Source organism: Protopterus annectens, chromosome 6.part1 (assembly GCF_019279795.1).
Source record: "Protopterus annectens isolate FY-2018-M chromosome 6.part1, PAN1.0, whole genome shotgun sequence".
NCBI classification, from domain to species: domain Eukaryota; kingdom Metazoa; phylum Chordata; order Ceratodontiformes; family Protopteridae; genus Protopterus; species Protopterus annectens.
Window position 1 is genome coordinate 465734000 of NC_056738.1, and position 20725 is coordinate 465754724.

The following is a 20725-nucleotide window of genomic DNA, read 5'->3' on the forward strand; positions in this document are numbered from 1 at the left end:
GTGGTATCATTAGGCTGGGCATTAAAGGCAGGAGAGCTGGAAGTGTCCTTGTCATGGTTAAAAACACTATCCAAGACCACACTACATTCTAACCAGGCATGAAGTATCACAGTTATTGAAGCAATTATAGTAACAGTCACAATAGCAGACACTAAACAACTACACATTGGCTGAATCTGTCTTCAGCCAAAGTCTGCAACAAAGACTTTATTCTAGTGATTCCAAGATAAATGCACCATTAAACCACTATCCCCTGTAATCAAATGGTTCTTGATCTACAGCCCCAACAAAAATCTCTAAAACCTGAGCAAATCTGACTATGTCGGCAAAGTACATTATTTAAGCCCCCCCCCCTTTTATTTTACAATAATGTTCCTTGATTGTAACCACTAATTTACTAGTAGTCATCCCCACATAAAAACAATTACAGTCTATACATTTGGCTAAATAAATTATACCAACAGAATTACATGTGTAACATGCTTTACAATATATTAGTGTGTTGCTGTTTTCAGAAGACCAAAAAGAACCATCATAAATGCTTCTACACCAACAGTCACCACAAACATAACCATTTAAAACTCCTAGATGACCAGTCAGCAGCCACAGTATTTGTCAATCATTTTAAGTCAGTCATAGACAAATTCACTGTTGCAAATGACTGTTATGCAACAATCCTTAGCACTGAACGCCACTAATAATTACCACCTTTTATATTCAAAAGAAAGTATGTGAAGTTATTGTTTCTATAAAATATGAAATCTCATGGATTGTGTTCAGTTGATAGACTTCCACCACCTTGTTGAAAACATTTCCAATGTCATAGCTTACTCATTAATTAACAGAAGCCTGACTAAAGGGAATGCCCTGTCCATTTGAATACTCTTACCTATATTTACAGGTGGCTACAAACATAAAGTTGAAAAGTACATGACCATCTCTATTCATTATCTTTATCAAAGATTCTAGAAAATGCATAGTGCTTCCCAACTAATCCAGAGCCTTTCTTTGTACATCAAATTAAGTTTGACTGCACTTCTCTTTTAGTCGGGCCATAATGCTGAAACTGCACTAGTCAAATTAACGAAGTGCATTGCCAACAGAATATGACAGAGGAGATTGTTACTGCTCTCCTCACTGAATTTTAAAAATAATTTTATGTAGTCTACCATCACATAACTACTGGTATGACTAAATACTTTAGGCTGCTGTCTTATAGTTGTACTTTGGTTCAGAAGTTACTTAACCAACAAAACTCAAAACTCTGCTGGAACTCCACTGAATCCCTCAAAAAACTAATGTAGGAGTTTCCAAAGGTAGTATATTTGGAGCCCACTTTCTGCAGTCTTTACTAATGACATATACCTTAGTGCAAACAACGTCAAAATGGTACAGTATGCAGAAGACTGCACTATTCTTTGTTGTACACCAAACCTAGCTGTGCTAACCTTATCAATGCAGCCATCCATTATGACATGACTCAACAAAAAGAAACTGACAAATGAAAATAAAACAAAGCTGATGATTTTTAGCCAAAAATGTCAACTCCCCTCTCATCTCTATAAACAATACCACTATACAAATCCTTGAACAATACTTGGGTGTAGTAATTGAGGATGAATTTACTTTCTCAGCAAACATAGTCAACATTGTATTGGATACACACAAAAGGATTTGGAACCCTGAAATGGATTTAAAAATGTGCATCTCCATCATCCAGAAAAGCTTTAGCCAGTTCACTACTTTTATCTAAATTGCTATACAAAATGGCAGCAGTGTGTAACTTTAACAAAGCCATTCTTCACAAACCAGAATCTGCATAGTATAATATAGCAAACTTTTCTGCATACTCCACACACTTGCCAGATTTGTTGTAAATTGGAATGGATGCCTTTTCCAACAGAGTAACCTACACTCCTCTCATATTCACCCTTAAAATCCCATAAATTGCAAATGCCTCTCACTCATAGGTTCCTGGTTAATAGGCATGCATTTCAGGATTTTTTAGGCATACAATCCAGAAGACCAGTGAGTAGTGTAGCCCAACCTATCCAAGGCACTGTCCGGTTAAGGGACTTGCTCAAGGTTACACATTAAGCAAATGGAGGCTGAGGAATCAAACCCTCTACCACTGGAAACAGCTTATTTACAGCTCTTAGCCTTAATCCTCTGCATTAGTTGGCATCCCCAAAAGATGCAGCCACTTCCCTGTTGAGAATTGAACCACAATCCCCCACATGACAGCCAGGGATACTCACCTCTACACTGATGAATCTCACCACTGTACTGTTAAGGAAGACTCTCATCACCCCTTCCCAGATGTTAAACCTGCAGACTCCTATGGCCGTCTTATTACAAAAAAAAAAACAAAAAAAACACTTTAATAGTAAGTAAAACATCCATAAAAATAAGTAACTGAGCACCTAACTACATTTTAGCCACTGTCTGGAAGACATTACCTCAAGAGGTACTTGACATAATTTCCTCACCTTTCAAAAACTCATGCAAATCTCTGTTCACCACTACCTTATCTTGTCTGGAATGTAGTGTCTCCCAAGTACCCTTGTCAGTGTAATAATACCATTCACTCCACATTACGTCTTTTACAATAGAGCTGTTCATCTGAATCTGCCCATGATATATTGATTACTGTACCTTCATTCTACCCTCCTCCTCTGTTTAAACATCCAGAACCAGCTTTCCCTTAATTTTGCATTTTCCATTTACAGACCTACATGATTACTTATCTGCTTCTGTTCATTACTGCATTCTTCCTATCTATCCTACACTTACGAATATTTTGTTAACTCTGTCACCTGTCTCATGAACTCTCCTCCTTCCTCATCCCGTCAGGCTCACACATTTACATATTAGGGAGGATTGTTTATATATAGACATAAACTCTGCATCTGCATTTTTTACTGAAGTGTTATAAGGTATGTTTAACTCTGACATTCTTTAAAATGTTCCCTACTGTGTTTTACCTTTGTCAGATATTTATATGATTTGTTTGTCTTCTATTGTAATTGTCCTGGGTCCCCTCCGAAAATGTGCCTTGCCCACCTGATCAACAAAATATAAATAAATAAATAGACTACTTCCAAGTTTTAAGAACAGCAGACCTTCAATTGATTCACCTGACTTCAGTCCTAAGTAAAACAGCTGACTGGAGTTGCTCAGAAAGGGATAATCCTCCCACAACCGGTCAGTAGTATATTCAGTCTTTATCACTTGTTAAATAACTAATCTTTATCGCTGAAGTCTTTTGTGTGTTCATCTTATGTCCAGCAATTATGTCCATGAATTCTACCATATCAACAAAGTTCTTAAAATAGTATTTCCAGAACCCATCATCCGCATATAGTGGCAGTTGTGAGTAAATGCCTTCATCTCGTAATCCTTAACTTTTATTTGAGTTAATGTACATTCTAAAGGTTCAAGATAAATAGTGAGTAAAAGAGGGGAAATAGTACACCCCTGTATAGTTCATGTACTCAGCTGAAAACGTTTGGAAAGTCTGCTTCACATCTTTGTTATTTGTGAAGAGGCATTATAATGCACTGATTTTATTAAATGTTCCCACCTCTCAGGAAAGTCCATCACTTTTAGTACCTCAAATAAATACTGCCAAGTAATTTTGGCAAACACTTTGTTGGCATCTTTTGTCAGCATATTTGTTTGCAATAATCTGTACTGGGTGGTTTTACCTAGTACAGACCTCTCTGTTCTAGATTAGTCTGTGAAAGCAGCATGCAAGCTAATATTTTGTCTGTGCAGTATATTTATTTGCAAGCATCGGTGTTGGTCTGTGTGTGACCCAGCATATAAAGGATCTTATCCTCTTGCCAATACATAATTACCTAGTTTAGTAAAATCATTAATAAATTTGTCATTTAACAGCACATCTATGTTTAATGGGTAAACCATTGGGCCCAGGTGTTTTACCTTCTCTTTTGATTCCTTATTATTGTTTCCACCTCATTGTCTGTGACTTCCTGCATCAAGCAGTATCCCCGAGTCTAGTTCCAGCTTTTTAATTGGAGTTTGCTTAACAAGTCCTTTTTTTAATTTGTCCACCCCTCCCCATTCTATGTTGCTCTCTCTAATAGTGAAGTGCTTAGTTTTTAAGCACCTCCGTAAATGTGAGTCTGAGTAAGCATATAATAGTATGTAGGCAGTGAGGATTGAGACATGACTTCATCTGGGATGTTTCAGAAATGTGTGCGTAGATTAATGTCCAGTATTGTTTTTTGATTACATGACAATGTATTTGCACTGAATAAACTATAATAAACTAGTAAAGTGTGATGAATGTTTATTTTGTGAACACTGCTTAAACTACATATTTAGAATGTATAAGGGATAAACCATTAAAGAGATGTGAAATTAATTGCATTATGCATATTGATTGAATAATATGTTAAAATGATGTGCATTAAAATAAGCATTGCTATTTTCAAATAAAAATGTAGACAGAAGGAAAATGAATTGACAAATTGTTGAAGTGCGTACGCAAGCACTTGAAGAGTAAATTAAAATAACATAAATGCAGAATAGCAACAGTGAATAACAAACAGTGCATTGCAAAGGTAAAAAGTAATGAATATATGTTTAGACACCATATATGCAGTGATTTATGTTAGACTGATGCCATCAAATCTTTAGTAGTAGTAATCACTTTTACTGAAGATATTCCATCCAAGTATTGTTACTGTTTTCAAAGATTTGTATATTAAAACTATAGACTGTTCAAGTAGTTAAATGCAGTGCTGAAGTTGAATTTACTTAATTCACATGAGGTGACTTTGTAAGAAAAACAATGCATGCTTAGATGAAAATATGTTCTGAACCCCTGTTCCCTTTTTATGAATGTTTCTGACAAAAAACAAAACAAAACTTAAGTCATAAACCCATTGCCTATAGGAGAAAAAAGATTCAAGTGTAAAAATTTCACCTGACTTAAATATTGCAAAAACTGTAGGACTGCAAGAAATTAAGTTTGTACATTATGTAATGCGATTTTATTAATAATAGCTTGATTTAGATTGTAATAAAAATGACGCAGTTAAATGATTTAAGTATAATTTAGTGGGTCTTACAGAGGTTTGTTTTCTTTTCCTGGTGCTGCTGAAAGGTGCACACTGAGTTACATTGATGAGGGTGTAGATAAAGTTTGTGCCATCTGTATCAAACTTGACTTAGTCAGTGATTGTGCACCTTAATAGATCAAACTGATGAGATGTTACAAGAGATAAATATTTCATATAATTGCTAAGGTTCTAAGGTTCTTTTGTATCTCTCCATCAGCAAAAATAAGCACATTAACTGCCCACTGTTTAATTTTTCCTTCAGAAGGAATAAAAGAAAAGAGTCACTTGTGGTCTTTACTGTGTGATTTAACCATTAAGCTGTGCTATTTAAAGCAGGACACAGAATCCCCAAGAAACTCGGGCATGCTTGAGAAATCAAATACAGTTGTGAAAAAGGAGGCTGTATCGACTAGTTTGAGAATCATTCCGGTGGATAAAATTAAAAAGACATGGAGTGTGATTGTTGTCTCACTGATTATTGTTTACAGGGGATGATGATTAATGACCCTGTTTTATTCAGAATACAAGAGATAAAACATTCTATCTTTATCTTGTCAGAAGAAATGCTTTACATTTAGTGATGCTACAGTACCAGCTTCAGATCTCCTTTTTAATGGTGTAAAAGCATGATGATACTTCATCTCAGAAATACGTTGTAGGTAAACAGGACTGAGAGCAGCCATGGTGTACTCGCAACATCGAGTGTAATCAGAAGACCTCATTCATTTTCTGCCCCACTTTATAGAGTACAAGTAGATCTTGCATTTTTCAGAATACTGCCATGAATTAGCTCTTTCCATTCAGAACCCTTTACCTCTTAATGGCACTCCTGTCCAGTATGTGTCCATTTCTTTTTGGTGTGAGAGTGTGTGTGTTTTATTATTAGCTCTTATTTTCTGTCAAGTTTGTTATTATTATTAATTAGAGAAAAGCCGAAAGACAAACAGCAACAACATTATTTCAGTTATTATTATTAGAATGCTTTTTATTGAAATTGGCTTTGTGGCTTTGTCTTTCTGTCTCTCTGTCATGTTCCTTGACCACTCAGCTCCCATCTACATCCACTGGAACTAATCATTATGCAGTACACAGCACTTCTGCACCCTGCACAAGCTCACAGTGGTGAATAGGCAAGACAACGAAGATACATCGAGGATTTGATAACTTTAGAGAAGTGCAGAATTACTGTTGTGTTCTATTTACAACCTACATTCCTCAACCACCCTTTTACTTTTTAGTTTTGAAGTAAAATGCAACAGTAATTCTGTATAGATAATTACAGAATTACTGCTATATTTTACTTAAAAACTGAAAAGTAAAAAAAAGATATATATATATATATATATATATATATATATATATATATATATATATATATAAAGATTTTTTTAATAGAGTGCTTTTTATTGAGTTGCTCTAAAAAGTGAAAAATAAGGAAGAAGAATGAAAACTTTGTAAAAGAAACACAGGCAAGCTGATTTCAGAAAATAATTCATGGTAGACTTTTCTGATTCCTATTAGTTCTGTTACCTCAGTAACATAATCAGTAAAACCAACCTCGAATGCTTTTCTGAAATCAGCTTGCCTGTGTTTCTTTTGCAATGTTTCACTCTTCTTCCTTATTTTTCACTTTTTAGAGTGACTCAATAAAAAGCATTTTTTATTAAAAAATCTTTTTGTTATATATTTATTTTTTACTTTTTAGTTAAGTAAAATACAACAGTAATTCTGCAATTATCTGTACAGAATTAATGTTGTATTTGACTTAAAAAAATAAAAAGTAAAAGAGTGGTTGAAGAACGTACGTTTTAAGTAAAATACAACAGTAATTCTGTATTTATCTAGATTTATCAAGATTTATTAGACTCTTCAGTGCAACTACATCGTCTTGCCTAGTCACCACTCTGTGCTGTCAATGTGCTAAAGTGCTGTGTATTGCATAAAGTTTGGTTCCCAGTGGATGCAGGTGGGAGCTGAGTGGTCAAGGAATGTGAGAGAGCCACAAAGCCAGTTTCAATAAAAAGCAGTCTAATAATAATAAAAAATAAGGAAAAAGAGTGACAACTTTGCAAAAGAAACACAGACAAGCTGATTTCAGTAAAACATTAGAGGATGGTTTTGCTGATTTCTACTACTGCTTCTGCTACCTCAGTAGCAGAATCAGCAAAACCAACCTTAAATGCTTTTCTGAAACCGGTTTGTTTCTTTTGAAATGTTTTCACTCGTTTTCTTTATTTTTCATTTTTAGAGTGACTTATTAAAATCATTCTTTATTAAAAAAAATATTTTTTTTTTATTTTTCTCTCTGTGATTAAAATTCCATACAGTACAGTGAAATTAGGAATATAATGTCTGAGATGTTTATCTTTTCAGGAATTTGCTAATTGAGATTAAAGTGGAAAAGTCTGGCCATGAATCTCGTATATGTGAGTGTACCTAGTACTTAACTCAAATATCCATCCATGTAAAGCAAAGCTTTTCCCTGTTTATATTCAAATACAACTTGGATCTATGGATGGGTAATAGAAAATGTACCCCAAAACTGCCTGTTATATTAATAAAAAACAGAGGCAGCTCCTAAATGCTTTATCCAATGTGTTGGTCCCCTCTAATTGTCTATGGTGTGATGTCCGTTATTCTCACTAAGGGTAGTACCTATTTATTAAGCATGGGATGAGTAAGGCCACTCTAATAGCAAATGAGGTATTCTAATTCAAGTATAAAAATGAGACTAGCTTAAGCTTAAAATGGTCCACAAAGTACTTACCCAAGTGAACAATATGCCGTTTTTATACAGGGAAACCAGGATATTCAGTAATTTTATGTAAAACACTTGAATCTTTATTCTGTGTGTAAGAAACAAACATAAGGAAAGAATATGATGATTTAATAGATGAAAAGTGTTGGTTATAATTCAGGCACATCTAAAAAAAAAAAGGTGGTGTGAATAATTATAGAATATTAGGTAACACATTTACAGAAATATTTCAGGCATCCAGGTGGGGGTCCATCTTATGTTTTATGGTTATACCAGCACTGTATTTCCTTATAATAAGACATTTCTGTTGGATTGTTAATACAAGAACAACCGTAGCAGCTGACTGCAATGCAGTTTTGAATTTTGTGAGATGGCTTTAGGTTTGCCTTGGGTGTGATCTGTGAAGCAAGCATTGTACAGGAGGGATGTCTAGCTAATGTGTAGCATAATCTATTTACAAGATAATATATCATTACCTGTCAAAAATGCAACTTTTCTCCCATAATTTATTGTACTATATTAAATGAAGACGTGTATCTAATCTGAATACATTTCCATTATGCTGTTTACACAGCTCTGTTCTGTACATTTCCAGATATGTGATCTTTAGCAGTGAAATACAGGTATTTTGATATAAAATTGTATTGGATTCTGCATACAGTATATGAAATAATTCATTTTTTGTAGAGGAAAATATATTTCTGTATACAAGAACTGTTTTAATGCAGCAATAGAATACAGTCAGACTTTTGGAAGAGTAAATTGAAATTCAGAAATTATGTGAACCATGATAAATATACCACTACACAGAATGATGTGCTTTTAAGAAATGTTTGGTCATTTATATCCTCCATCCATCAAGCCAACTCCTCATTCTATTAATTTGTTCATTTTCATGCCAGCTAACTAAAACCACATTGACAGATGAGGCAGGACTTGGTCTTGGTTGAGCAAGGTATCCATGGACAGTTTAGATTTTTATATTATCTACCACTGTGTTCCCCCACTATTTTTAGGATGACTGAGTCTAGCTTTTTCCAGCAAGTGTCCACCACTCCTCATCCTCACTTAGTAAAGCTATTGATTCTGCCCCCCCCCCTGCAGTATAAGCAAAGCAGCAAAAATGTTATTCACAGGCAGCATCCCCTGACTGTGCAAGGGACTGGTTCTCATAATCAGAACAAGGTCTCTTTCATCACAGTCTGGCTACCATAGAGCCAGCCACGTAAAGTCAGGTTGGTGTGGCGGTATGTTTAGTAAAAACAGAGAAGGTAAACACTTTAAATTGTTGCACTGCATTTTATCGAATGCTTCTTTGGTTGTCAAACTGTCATGCATGTTAACTTGTGTGACCAAAAGATTGAGTGAATGCCAGTTTGGCTGACTTCCTGGTTTGCCAACAAAGGTAAGTGGGTATGCATTTGGGGTAGGAGTGTGTGTGTGTGTGTGTGTGTGTGTGTGTGTGTGTGTGTGTGTGTGGGGGGGGGGGCTAGAGTTAGAAGATAGAGGTTTAGGGTTGTGCACAGTCTCTCTTCAGAGGGGTGTGATGTGATATTCATACTGACTAGGGGAAGTTTGGCAAGGACACCAGGTTGCTTCCCTTACTCTTTTCGATTAGTGTCATGGAATCTTTTTAGATCCACCTGAGCTACCACCAACTGAGGTAGATGGGACCTTGTTTAACATCTCATCCTATGGACAACATATGCAGGAGTGCAGCACGTGCCTTTTGGTGCGCTGCAGTATTTGTATTAGAAAATTTAATCCAAAGCCTTTTGGCCTTCCAGCACCAAAGGCATGTGAGCTACTTTTTGAGCCAGTAACACTGCAGAACTAAACACTGTGGGCTAGATTCCAAACGAGTTTTTCTCAGTGTAAGTGATCTACTTCACTGCAAGGCCTGTCTATCAGCAGGCTTACACCGGGGCCAGATTCCAAAACACCTTCTCTCAGAATGCTCTCAGTGTAAGTGGTCACTTGCACTGAAGACAAGTCATTCGGAATCCAGCCGTATTTTTTTAGCAGTTGTGAAAGAATTAGGTAACCAGCTCAGGGGGAATAATTTGTTTTTGTATTTATGACAAAAATACGTAATGCAGAATACATGTATCATTAGCAAGAAATGCTATGCTGGTTTGCAAGCCATGCCAGACAAAGTTAAAAAAAAAACTCTTCATAATACCTTTTGAATGTTTCAAGGGCATTAAAGTGTTTAAACTTTGTAAGGTTGTAGAACTTGGTATACCCCTAGCTGTGTTCTTTCAAACCAGCTTCCTGGAAATGTTCACCATCTTTATTAAAAAAAAAAAAAATTACACTTTCTAACGCTTCCAAATGGATCGTGTATCTTATACTATTAAAATCTAATAATTGTAATTAAGAATCCAATTAGAGATGTGAAAAGTCGTGGACTGCAGACCAGTATTGATAATATCAACTACTCCCTTCAGTGGAGTAAATAAACACCTGGTTGAATTGAGTACTTTTCTGTTACAGTATTTTATTTATTTTTTTGCCATGTAATACATTTCTGAACTTAACCGTCTTTATGTAGTCTGTAAAACTAATCTTTATGTAAAATCAAATGGAATACAGGTTTTCCATTTGCCTAACTTCATATATTCCCACAAAGGCATTTGATAGTGTGACTTGAGTATTTATTTAAGTAGTACATTTGAAGTGAAGTACTAGAGACTACTAACAAAAGTTGTGCTTCTGTTAATATTAATGAGCGTTGTACATCTTTTTTCAGATGACCGTTTGTGTTTGGCAAGGCTTCCCTTTCTCAGTTGTTTTTATCTGTTATAAACCCTCTTAGTCTTGGTAAAAATGTCACACAGATTTCAAAAACAGATCATTTAATTTTTCTTTTATAAGGATTAATTAAAACGTAAGAGTAATCTCCTGCATTTTAAGTAAGAAGAGAATACATTTAAGGATCACTAAGGCAAAGCATCTTAAGTATTTTGTAGAGCAGCCTAGGAAGTTTTAAATTATGAAATACCTGTGGTTAACGTAAGACAACTTTTTGTGATTTCTCATTCAGAAGACTTTTAGCTTATAAACTATAAAAGTCTGAGTCTTGAGATATTGCCACAACCCAGTGTATTTTATTAGATAAAGGTGATTTTGTAAAGATGTGCATGCGTTATACCACTTGATTTTGATATTGCTCATTTCCTGGGCCATATCTATAAGAAGACCATTTATTTAACTGTTCTAGAGAAAAGTGCCATATATTCTTTGTCATGTTGCCATGCAGTCTCCAATAAAGCATAAATTAACAGTTCCAGTTTGTTTGCATGTGTAAATTTACAAGCTTGTTTATCTGAACACAATATGGTCTTTCCAAGATATAATATTTAAGGAAGATTTCTGCGTCTGTTCTATCTAATTGCCAGAAAATAAATTACATTTTTTTACTGAAAGAATTGCAAGCCTGAGCCAGCTCCATGGCATAGAGGACATAGAGAGGTAAAGCCCCATTGGCCAGGAGACTTGACATATGTCTATGTGGAGCATCTGATAGTTCAGCTAGTGGCTTAGGTGCTTGTAGGATCTGGCAAGAGAGGATGGTAGTAAACATTGCATTGCCTATAGGATCTGGCGAAGGAGGATTATAGTAAACATCACGGTGCCTATAGGATCTGACAAGGGAGGATGATAGTAAACATTGGGGTGCCTATAGGTTCTATCCAGGTAGGATGATATTAAAAAAATGCAGTGCCCGTAGGATCTGCTGAGAGAGGAAGATAGTAAACATTGTGGTGCATATAGGATCTGGCGAGGGAGGATGGTAGTAAAAATTGTGGTGCCCATAGGATCTGGTGAGGGAGGATGATAGTAAACATTATGGTGCACATAGAATTTGGTGAGGGAGGATGATAATAAACGCTGCTGCTGGCTCGCTTATCCTGGGGAGTTGGGGGGGGGGGCAGCAGTGGGTCACCACTGGGTGTTCATGCAGTAGATTTACAGTTCAGCTGATCTTATGCTGCCATAGTGCATTCACACTAGCCGACAAGAAAGTAGCATGTGCATTCAGGCTTCTCCTTGGGAGGTGGTGGTTGCTGGTTTGGAGGAGGTGATCCATGGGGAGAGAGTAGCCTGCTGTCAAGAAGCTGGCCTGCTCGCTAGCATCAGATTCCAAGATTATCACCAGAGAATTGTGGACTGTTGAGGATTCGTGGGCAGGAACAGATGGGCTGTACGGGTCTCATCTAGCATGGTAGTACCTGGGTGTCTTTCCACTGAAAAGAGTGAGCTAACTGGGTTAAGGTAGAAGACCAATTGGGCAAGGTCGGGTGGGGGCACAACAAACATTTTGCAAGCACTGGAACTTATGAATTTTTCTGAAATTTCCTGATTTTGGAGCATGGATTTTTATGATGCATATGTATTTATATTAAAATCTTTATACTCAGAAAGTGCACAACTTGCATAAGAGTAAATGCCCTCACAGTTATATTTTCTTGTTATAATGAATTGTCATATTTACCTTGGGGTATTTAACAGCAGTCATATCCTGATTACTTCAGTTTTGTAGGATCATTTGTAACAGCTGGGAAGTGTTTTATCTACTGGCATGCAAATAAATGCATACTATGTTTCCTGTTTTTGGCAGACTTTGAAAACCAAAATGGAAGATAGTATTAACTACTGCTTTTAATGTTTAAACTAATTACTCTCATGCATTGCTCTCCCTTACTTAGCTGTCTTGTTTGAGTGGGATGGCACTGCTGACTTGAGACCTCCCACTTGTCTCACAGCTCCAGCTTCCCTGAGGCCTCCAGTGTTGTGATACGCCAAATGTGTTCTAGTGCCAGCCAGGTCCTTTCTCTTCAAATGGAAGTAGCCTTATGGCCAGCACAGTCTTTGGAGCCTGCAACCAGGGAGTAGGAAGCTACTTAAGAGTTCGACATATACTGTATCCAACTGTATGGTTGTAGAGAGCTGGTTTTGTGACACAGCTTTGTGTGTGGGAGTGCTTTAGAGTGTGACTAGGGGAACGGTTCACCTCCATGGTGAGATGCACTGAACTAATCCTGAAGTATAGGCCTTATCTGGCTATTAGTACATTCCTGTGTCTCAGTTTCCACTGGGAGCAGAGAGCATCAACTGTCACTAATCAAACATTGGTCATAATCATGTCTTACTTCATCAAGTGTATCTTACTTCATGGTGCTAAAATTGTATTTTTTGGACGTTACAAATCTATGTACTTAACTAAGAAACAGGTCTGTATAATCCCGGCATCATGCCGTAAAAGAGGTAATGCTCTGACTACATCCCACTGAAAGAATAATAGTGAATGACTGATGCCATTTGACAAATCCTGATGTGGGAAAGGTGACAGTTCTGCTCATTGTATTGGTAGTACCTAGAGAAGTGCAGATATTTCACCTGCAGCAAGGAGACTAGCATGCACATGCTGTAAAGGAGTCTGCCTCTTGGCCAGGAGATATAACATGTGGTAGCATGTAATCTGAGGGGTGGAGTTAACAGCATGAACAACCAATACCCACCCTGCCAGCAAATAATGGCAACACACATGGTTCCTGACTCTAGTCTCCCAGAGAATTGAATGAATGGGTTGGTTTCTGAGGGAGCAGCATTTTAGTCATTGTGGGGGTTAGTTACATAAAAAAAAAGTTAATACTGTTGAAACTATTTAATGTTCATTTTTTTCCTTACATGATATTTTGTATTAAATACTTGGAAATGCTAGCCTTTTGTCTTAATATCTGTCTTCCTGCCGTAGTACCGTTTCAATTGTAAGTGCAGTTTAGAGTGTTGGATTGTGTGTGATATCAAATACATACTGTTGTGTAGTCTTTATGATTCTGACATAAGGATCATTAGCATCATTGACAGCTAAGCACTTCATAATTTTATTGAAAAACACATTTCCCCAAGCTTCCCAAACAAGAGTAGTAGAATTCTTTTCAGTTTTTGCACCACAGTTTTGCGCAAACATGTGGCGTCAATCATTTTTTATGTGACGGTTCCAGAGTACTTCTATTAAATGGCTGTCTCTTCTTTTACCTTCTTCCTCTATTTCCTTTTTGTGTCCATTGTATAACATTTTTTCAGTCTTTACAAATGAGCAATATGTATGTAAGCATTATGACTGAGTGCATGAGAATGCTGAGTCAGAATTTATTTTGAGGAATTATCATGGCAGCAGATCTCTGCAGTACAGTAGGATCTTAAAATAAATCTGAACAGGCTGAAATTAAATTCCTGTGACCTTGCTTGTCTTCAGGGACTAGTGCTACCTATTTTATGGGGTTGGTGGTCCAGGCATACATTGTCACAGTGGCATTTTCACCTTTGATTGCTTTAATTGTCTAGGTCTTCATAAGTTATGTTAGGATTCACAATTTTTTTTTTTTACAGATTTGTCATTTTCAGCAAATGTGGTATTACTTGGTAACTTAAATTGTGCTTACCTTTTTATTTGTTTCTAAGGTATAAGGAAATTGCATTATTTGTTTTGTATGTGTATGTCCTGAAGCTAATGTGTATATACGTTATACATTGTTAGTTTCATATATATATTAATGCAGTTCTGTGTGTGTTATGCTAATATAAAATACTTTCACCAATGTTTTTGAAAGGTGTGATTACATACATGTTGAGCTGCCTTATAATGCTTATGCTCCCCTCTCACTTTGAATGTGCAGCAGCATGGAAAGCATAAAGAATACAAGAAATATTGGTCACATTTTGATTAAAACATAACTGTAAACTAATACTGCAGGAAAAAGATGATTTTCTAAAACTGTACTGGGCCTGCACAGGTCAGAGACAACTGGATAAAACACCTGTACCTTCTATTAAAAATGGATCATCTTTCTAATGTAATATGGAGTAATATAGTAAAACAAAAATACATTTGTTAAGCAAGTGCTTGGGAGGAGCTGGAAATCCAATTTACATGCTACAACTGGGCAGTCATTGTCAGGGTTTTTAGTTATTAAAACTCATAAATGAATAACAAAAGGAGAGAGTTCAACATAGTAATAGAAAATACAATCAGTATTAAAAAATGGGAGTTGCTTATCCAGCTTTTAACAGTTTAGGCTGGTGTTCATAGTCCTGGGCTTCACATTTTTATAGTGGTAATCCATGAATAGTGGCACTAAGTAGTTACACAGATCACGCTATCAGGATAATTACAAAAATGCAGAGGCATTTTGTTGAACACTCCTCCCTATCACAAAAGTCTAACATGCTTAAGGCATAACTGATAAGGGGACAGGTAAAAAGCAGACTACGCATTTACCTATCAGTATGATTCAAAGAGATGAATCTAAAATTACCTCATTTGCATACTAAATATGTAAATAGCCACGGACTTACTATAGTAAGCAGCACACAGTCCTGTAGTATGTTGCCCTACAGTGAACTACGTTGAGTTATACAGTTTTATGTTGAAACAGTATAATAATAATTGAGTGGCTTGCACACCTCTAGAAGTTGGTGTTGGGCACCCTCGGCTCCCATTTATTTCAGTAGTAGGATTGCCACCTTTTAAGCGGGCCAAAGTGGGACATGGGGGTGTGGCCAATATGACACTGGCCACACTCTCTACCATGACATCACCACCAGAGTGGTGAAGGAGACGCTGTTATGGGTACAGCGGATGGCTGCTGGAGTGGCTAGCTGGTTGGTGGGAGTAGCAGCTGGATGGATGAATGACTGGATGGATGGCTGAATGAATGGATGCATGGCTGGATGGATGGCTGGCTGCATGGATGGATGGCTGGCTGGAGTGGCTAGCAGGTTGGTGGGAGTAGCTGCTGGATGGATGGCTTGATGGATGGATGACTGGCTGCATGAATGAATGGCTGGATGGATAGAGGATGGCTGGCTGGCTGGAGGATGGATGGCTGGCTGGATGGAGGAGGAAGATGGCTGGATGGATGGATGGAGGAGGATGGCTGGCTGGATGGAGGAGGAGGATGTCTGGCTGGCTGGAGGAGGAGGAGGATGGCTGGCTGGCTGGATAGCTTGATATAAAAAAAAAATCTCGGTCTTTTTTTAGCAGCTGTAGAAGCGCTTAAAACAAAGCACTCCTACAGCCGCGATCTTAGCAGGGCTCTTCCTGCCCCAATCCCCACCCCTTTCATGAATTGCAGCCAATTGCTGCATGAATTAAAGCACCTGGACCTAACAGGCAGCAGCTTTGCCTGCAGGTCTGGGTTGGTGATGTAACTGAATTGCCATGAAAAAGCCTGAAGTAATTGCGACTTTTCCAAGGCAATTCAGTGCGATCACAAAAGCGGGACTTTTCAGGTCCCACTACTTGATACAGCGGACAACGGGATAAGGTGGCTTAACCCGTGAGTGTCCCGCTGACAACGGGATGGGTGGCAACCTTATTCAGTAGTTTTATTCCAGTCTTGTCTAAGCCTTAATCAAGCTTCCAGGAATCATTCTGTTACCCTACCAACTAAGTTTTTTTTTTTTTTTTTTAAACTGAAGTAAAGGTTTTTCTGGACTTGCCAGTATAATTAAGCTAGTCTATGGTGTTCAATTAATGGGATTTTTCCATTGGCCTTGAGGACTCCTGGCTGATGGTTTTCTTTGTATCCTCTTGGTCTCCGGTTGCCAGGTCCAACCTGCTCCATTCACCCTTGCTGCACTTGGGCTCACCCCACTCCCCTTCCCTACCACCATTTTCCACCCATCCCCTGTATACCTACATTTATTTTTAGCTAGCCACTCCCACTACCCATATCATCTAATCATCGAGGGAAATTCATTAAAATACAATACTACTTAATTAACCTCCCAACACTGTAACAAAATCATTTAACCATTTCAGATAGCAGCTATTTAATCCAAAGCCTCACAAAAAAACTTTATACCAACTAATAATAACAGCTCTCTTCCCCTAACTGCCCCCACTACAACAATATGTTACACTTGTATATCCCTGTTCTAATTGGGCAGCCAAACCTAGGATTTTTTCCTCTTATCACATCACTCTAAAAGAATCAATTCACTACCAAACTACTCCATTTTTCTAGCCACAAAAAAACTAAACTCAACTGCATTATCATATCCTCCTCAGTCTTTAACACTACACCCATTCAGCTGACCCCTACACTGTACTCCCTCACAAAAATCCCCCTAGTATCTCCCTGAAATATGATAGGTACATAGTTAAAATCCTAAAAAAAATTAATTAATATAGCATCCAAACTAATTCTCAGCAGAGACATTCACCCAAACCCTGGGGCAAAAACTAACCCGTACAACTCCCCAACATACCAAACATTCCCAAAGCTCGCAAAACCACCCTAGGAAGGCAACTGATCTCTTACTATTATAAAACATCAGTATTAGAAATACCAAAACGAAACAGAGGAAAGAGTGCCCAAAGTAAATAGTAAACAAAACCAACGCAGTCCTGGCACTCTAAGAGGTGAAAATAAAATTTCTGTACCACAGCAAAATGTGGAACCAACAGCTTTATTGCATAAACGCAATTACACCACAATAGCGTTTTCGTCTTCTGTTATACTTCCTCAGATGCAAAACGGATTTACCAAGCTGTGACTTTCTTTTATACCACACACAATGCATGCAATTATTTAATCAACCAATAAAAATCAATGCTTTAAAACCATTCCGTTCCTTAAAATAAAATACATTTAAAAGACCTCATGTTAACAAGTATAAACTAATAACGACCTAATTAATTAACATTTGCACATGTTACAAAATATGCATGCCAACAGTGAATAATAAACTACTTGACCTTCTGGAACAAGAAAAGAAGGTTACTAGTCAGAGAAGGAAAGGAACTTACAAGTGTGGTTCTTGCCCGCAGTGTCCCTACATTATCAATCAGGACAATGTGTATATTGTAGATATTGTAGAGAGTGGGAAGATCATTGAATCTGACACCTTTGCCAATTGTAATAGCAAGGGGGTTGTTTACCTTGCTTTATGTACAGTATGTGGGGCATTTTATGTGGGCAAGACCACACATAAATTAAAGAGGAGGGTGTATGAACATATGAATGCTGTAAGGATACAAGATCACAATAATGCATTATATAAGCATACAATTTGATACATTTCTATATACACTTTTTATATGATTTTTATACATGTGTATATGTATGTATTTATTCAGTATTTATACATTATAAATTTCATATATTTTTAATATAAGATTTTTATTCAACACAAGTAGTTTATTATTCACTGTTAGCGTGCATATTTTGTAACATGTGCAAATGTTAATTGATTAGGTCATATTAGTTTATACTTGTCAACATGAGGTCTTTTAAATGTATTTTATTGTAAGGAACGGAATGATTTTAAAGCATTGATTTTTATTGGTTGATTAAATAATTGCATGCATTCTGTGTGGTATAAAAGGAAGTCACAGCTTGGTAAATCCGTTTTGCATCTGAGGAAGTATAACAGAAGACGAAAACGCTATTGTGGTGTAATTGCGTTTATGCAATAAAGCTGTCGGTTCCACATTTCGCTGTGGTAAAGAAATTTTATTTTCACCTCTTAGAGTGCCAAGACTGTGTTGATCAGTATTAGAAATATTACAAACAAAATCCATGATCTGCACTCCAATCTCTCCCTATACTCACCTGATATTGTACTATTAACTGAAGCATGTCTAAAACCTGACATTAGCAGTAATGAAATTCTTCCTCCTGGGTACAGTATCCTATGGATTGACAGAAAGGTCAAAAGGGGGGGTAGCCATTTTGTTTAAAAATCACCTTACTCTACTGTAAATCATAATGTCCCCAACTTTAACATTGCTGCAGTGATTCTTGCCAAATTAAAAATTAACTCTAAAAAACAGATAAATATAATAGGAACCTATATACCACCTGGACCAACATCTCCACACTAGACAATATACTTCACTGGACCCCAAAAGCACTGCCCCAGGAAGCAACAATCATGGGTGATTTTAATATAGACTGGTTAACCTGTAACTCCCCAAATCCCACTAATCACATCAACCTCCATGGCTTCACCCAGATCATCCAGACAGACGAGGATTGACAAGTCATCTAATAGGCACTCCATACTTGACTGAATATTAACAAATAGACCAGCCCTCTCCTTTCACTCTGGCTGTCTTCCAGATAGCCTCAGTGACCATTTCCCAACTTTTCTACTTGGGCATTGCATATACCCATCAAAGCAAACTACTTACCATCTAATAAGGAACAAAACAACTGTGTCACCAAAGACTTCACATCCACCTTCAGCCATTGTAATTGGACACCACTTAATCAATTTCCTCCGGAAAATGTATTGAAGTACTTTAACTGTGTCTTCCTAAATGTCTTGAATACACAAGCTCCTCCCAGAACTATAAGAATAAAATCTAAATTTGCCCCATGGCTAAGCAAAGAAACCAGGTAACTGCTAAAATCAAGAGACAAAGCCAGGGAACAATGGCACAAAAGTAGGTCCTAAGCTGCCAAACAAGCTTAACGTGAACTCAGAAATAAAGGAAAGAGAATAATCAAACAGGACAAGAAAATTTACTACCACGACATCCAAATTAAACACCAAAACAACCCACAAAAGTTTTGGTCAGCTATCAATAACATACTCTTACCAGTCTACTAATAATTCAGATAACATAGCTACCCAATTCAATAAATATTTCACAGAAACTATTTTAGCCCTCTCTAACAAGCAAAGCTCCACCCCTATTCCATTTCGTCCAATATCATGGAATAAAAACACCACCTTTCCCCTACAAGCCATCTCAACTGACATGATAAAAATTGCTTAAAAAAACTAAAGCCCAAGACACTAGCTGCTGATAGCCTACCATCAGATTTTCTCAGAATTGCCGTGACACTATCGCCTACCCAGTATCCATCCTTATTAACAGATCCATTTCTGAATATCAAGTCCCTGCTATATGGAACATTTCACATATTATCACATTATACAAAGGAGGCAATTCAACAGACCTGTCCAGTTACTGACCAGCTGTTATCCTGTACCCCCATCCAAAATTCTAGAGAGATCTATACATATGCAAATTATGGACTACTTGCATACTAACAAACTTATATCCCATACTCAACACAGTTTTCCTCCCTTCCACAGTACTACCACTGCTGTAATGTCGTTCACTAATAAATTTAACCATCACAGAAATAATGGCAATTTTGTATCCTCAGTCTTTCTCCATCTATCTAAAACCTTCGATATGGTCTCACATAGTAAACTTGTTAATGTTCTCTCTGAACTGACTCTAAGCCAGTCCACTCTTGCTTGGTTCCAAGACTATCTAACTGGGTGTCAGCAAGCTGTGCTATGGCAACAAAACCTCTCTCATCTTCCTGGTACCTTAGGTGTCCCTCAAGGTTCAGTCCTAGGCCCCCTGCTTTTCACACTATTTACTATCTCCATACATCAACAAGTCATGCCTCTGCCCAATATGCAGCTGATTCCACACCAGTATGTGATGCTCCTTCTTTACAAGAACTACAGTCACTAACATGGGACTTGTTCTCCTCAGTTGAAGCACGGCTAAATAATTACCAGTTAATGTTGAACCCCAGCAAAACCAATCTCATGGTTTTCCATCTTACAAGACCTACTGTGCCCCTCCCCTCATTTAACATTGTGTCCATGAACAACACTATAATTTCACACGTAGGTAAATGTAAATCTTTGGGTGTTGTGATAGACATTAGCATGAGATTTGAAATCTATATTTCCTAGACCGTAAAGAAAGTGCACAAAAAACTTGGTGCATTATATAGAAATAAGCAGTATCTTAAAAAAGCACAAAATCAGCTATTGTACAAACACATCTTACCTCATCTGTTCTCTATGCCCCACCATTTCTCACTAA

At 37.2% G+C, this 20725-nt stretch overlaps 1 protein-coding gene across 1 annotated transcript in view; it reads left to right on the plus strand.

The window, feature by feature from the left end:
* Positions 1-20725, plus strand: part of KLC2 (kinesin light chain 2) — a 1052962-nt gene that overhangs the window by 789070 nt on the left and 243167 nt on the right. The gene's annotated exons all lie outside the window — the stretch shown is intronic.